This window comes from Magnolia sinica, chromosome 3, assembly GCF_029962835.1.
Source record: "Magnolia sinica isolate HGM2019 chromosome 3, MsV1, whole genome shotgun sequence".
NCBI lineage: Eukaryota > Viridiplantae > Streptophyta > Magnoliopsida > Magnoliales > Magnoliaceae > Magnolia > Magnolia sinica.
In genome coordinates this window covers 17,891,571-17,895,449 of record NC_080575.1, presented here as the reverse complement: position 1 = coordinate 17,895,449, position 3,879 = coordinate 17,891,571, and positions in this window count along the sequence as shown.

The following is a 3,879-nucleotide window of genomic DNA, read 5'->3' as shown; positions in this document are numbered from 1 at the left end:
TAGGTTATAGGTTTAGGTTAAGGTTTAGGGAAGGATAATAGGTTTTGATTTAGGTTATAGGTTATAGGTTTAGGTTTCGGTTTTGATTTATGTTACAGGTTATAGGTTTAGATTAAGGTTTAGGTTTAGGTTTAGGTTTAGGTTATAGGTTTTGGCATTTGAGAATGGGTTCGGGTTTAGGTTATAGGTTTTGGTTATAGGTTATAGGTTTAGGTTAAGGTTTAGGTTTAGGTTATAGGTTTTGAGAATTGAGAATGGGTTCGGGTTTAGGTTATAGGTTTTGGTTTTGGTTTAGATTATAGGTTTTGGGATTTGAGAATGGGTTCAGGTTTAGATTATAAGTTTTGGTTTTGGTTTACATTTAGGTTATAGGTTTTTGGATTTGAGAATGGGTTATGGTTTAGGTTTAGGAAATCGGGTTCAGGTTCGGGATTGGGTTTAAGTTTGAGTTTTCAAGTTTATGTTTAGGTTTAGGTTAGGGAGTTGAGATTAGGATTAGGTGTAGGTTTAGGTTTAGGGAATTGAGTTTAGCTTATAGGTTTAGGGAAAGCTTAGGTTTAGGTTATAGGTTTTGGGATTTGGGAATAGTTTTAGGTTATAAGTATAGGTTTAGGTTAGGTTATAGGTTAAGGTTTAGGGATTTGAGTTTAGGCTATAGGTTTAAGTTTAGGTCAAGGTTTAGGTTTAGAGAATTGAGTTTAGGTTATAGGTTTTGGGATTTGAGAATAGTTTTAGGTTATAAGTATAGGTTTAGGTTAGGTTATAAGTTAAGGTTTAGGGATTTGAGTTTAGGTTATAGGATTAGGTTTAGGTTTAGGCTTAGGGATTTGAGTTTATGTTATAGGTTCAGGTTTAGGTTTAAGTTTAGGTTTAGGTTTGGGTTTTGGGATTTGAGAATGGGTTCGAGTTTAGGTTATAGGTTTTAGTTTTGGTTTAGGTTATAGGTTTTGGGATTTGATAATGGGTTCGGGTTTAGGTTATAGGTTTTGGTTTTGGTTTAGGTTATAGGTTTTGATTTAGGTTATAGGTTAACGGTTTAGGTTAAGGTTTAGGTTTAGGTTATAGGTTTTTGGATTTTATAATGGGTTCGGGTTTAGGTTATAAGTTTTGGTTTTGGTTTAGGTTTAGGTTTAGGTTATAGGTTTTTGGATTTGAGAATGGATTATGGTTTAGGTTTAGGAAATCGGGTTCAGGTTTGGGATTGGGTTTAAGTTTGGGTTTTCAAGTTTAGGTTTAGGTTTAGGTTAGAGAGTTGAGATTAGGATTAGGTGTAAGTTTAGCTTTAGGAAATTGAGTTTAGGTTATAGGTTTAGGGAAAGGTTAGGTTTAGGTTATAGGTTTTGGGATTTGGGAATAGTTTTAGGTTACAAGTATAGGTTTAAGTTAGGTTATAGGTTAAGGTTTAGGGATTTGAGTTTAGGCTATAGGTTTAGGTTTAGGGAATTGAGTTTAGGTTATAGGTTTAGGGAAAGGTTAGGTTTAGGTTATAGGTTTTGGGATTTGAGAATAGTTTTAGGTTATAAGTATAGGTTTAGGTTAGGTTAATAGGTTAAGGTTTAAGGATTTGAGTTTAGGTTATAGGATTAGGTCACGGTTTAGGTTTAGGTTATAGGTTTTGGGATTTGAGAATCTGTTCAGGTTTAGGTTATAGGTTTTGGTTTTGGTTATAGGTTTAGGTTATAGGTTTTTGGATTTGAGAATGGGTTCAGGTTTAGGTTATAGGTTTTGGTTTTGGTTTAGATTATAGGTTTTGATTTAGGTTATAGGTTATAAGTTTATGTTAAGGTTTAAGTTTAGGTTAAAGGTTTTGGGATTTGAGAACGAGTTCGAGTTTAGGTTATATGTTTTGGTTTTAGTTTAGGTTATAGGTTTAGGTTTACGTTATAGGTTTTGGGATTTGAGAATGGGTTCGGGTTTAGGTTATAGGTTTTGGTTTAAGTTATAGGTTTTGGGATTTGAGAATGGGTTCGGGTTTAGGTTATAAGTTTTGGTTTAGGTTTAGGTTTAAGTTATAGATTTTTGAATTTGAGTATGGGTTATGGTTTAGGTTTAGGTTTAGGAAATTGGGTTCAGGTTCGGGATTGGGTTTAGGTTTGGGTTTTCAAGTTTAGGTTTAGGTTTAGGTTAGGGAGTTAAGATTAGGATTAGGTGTAGGTTTAGGTTTAGGGAATTGAGTTTAGGTTATAGGTTTTGGGAAAGGTTAGGTTTAGGTTATAGGTTTTGGGATTTGGGAATAGTTTTAGGTTATAAGTATAGGTTTAAGTTAGGTTATAGTTTAAGGTTTAGGGATTTGAGTTTAGGCTATAGGTCTAGGTTTAGGTTTAGAGAATTGAGTTTAGGTTATAGGTTTAGGGAAAGGTTAGGTTTAGGTTATAGGTTTTGGGATTTGAGAATAGTTTTAGGTTATAAGTATAGGTTTAGGTTAGGTTATAAGTTAAGGTTTAGGGGTTTGAGTTTAGGTTATAGGATTAGGTTTAGGTTTAGGTTTAGGGATTTGAGTTTAGGTTATAGGTTTAGGTTTAGGTTTAGGTTTGGTTTAGGTTATAGGTTTTGATTTAGGTTATAGGTTAACGGTTTAGGTTATAGGTTTTTGGATTTGAGAATGGGTTTGGGTTTAGGCTATAGGTTTTGGCTTTGGTTTAGGTTATAGGTTTTGGTTTAGGTTTTAGGTTTTAGGTTTAGGTTTAGGTTTAGGTTTAGATTATAGGTTATAGGATTTGAGAATGCGTTCGGGTTTAGGATATAGGTTTTAGTTTTGGTTTCGGTTTTGGTTATATGTTTTGATTTAGGTTTAGGTTATAGGTTTGAGTTTTAGGTTAAGGTTATAAGTTTAGGTTAAGGTTAGGGTTTAGGTTTAGGTTAAGGTTATAGGTATAGGTTAAGGTTTAGGTTTAGGTTTAGGTTTAGGTTATAAGATATAGGTTTAGGGAATTGAGAATAGGTTAAGGTTTAGGTTTAGGAAATCGGGTTCAGGTTCAGGATCGGGTTTATATTTGTGTTTTCAAGTTTAGGTATAGGTTTAGGTTAAGGAGTTAAGATTAGGATTAGGTGTATGTTTAGGTTTAGGGATTTGAGAATACATTTAGGTTTTAGGTTTAGGTTTAGGTTTTAGGTTTTAGGTTTTAGGTTAAGGTTTAGGTTTAGGTTAAGGTTGAGGTTTAGGTTATAGGTTAAGGTTTTAAGTCATATGTTTTGGTTTAGGTTAAGGGTATGGTCCCTGCAAATACAGATATAAATACGGTCATCCGGCGCAAATGGCTAGGCCCTTCCAATGCTGTCCATAAAAAATGGACAGTTTCATCATGGTCATAATAGCAGTTCCCTCTTTCCAGGGAACCCCGCTCTTCCAAATAGCTCCGACGCACATCTGGGTCTACTCCATTAATTTCGATCAAATACATAAACAAGGCCTGTCCAAATGGCCAGGCCCCTCCAATGCTGTCCATAGGAAATGGACAGCTTCATCATGGTCATAACAGCGATTCCCACCTTCCAAGGACCCCCGCTCTTCCGGATAGCTCCGACGCACATCCAAGTTTGCTCCATCAATTTCGAGCAGTGGTTCATAAATACAGCATGTCCAAATGGCCAAGTCACTCCAATCATGATTCAAAGAAGAGAACTCGAGGGTTTTCCTTACCTTCCATTGTATGCTTTCAAGGTACAAATGACCCCTGAAAGACACATACATCCTAGGAATCGATCGCTTCTCAAAACCGCAGACTGTGTTGTTTTGAAACTCGTTCATCTCACCTGAAAAACCAGCTGAAGCAGATCACTCTGAAAATCAGAAACAGGTGCAAAGGCAACAACTATGAAAATAAATTGCAATTAGAGTTTCAACACTCAAAATAAAAAGAGATGGTATGAAATACCTCA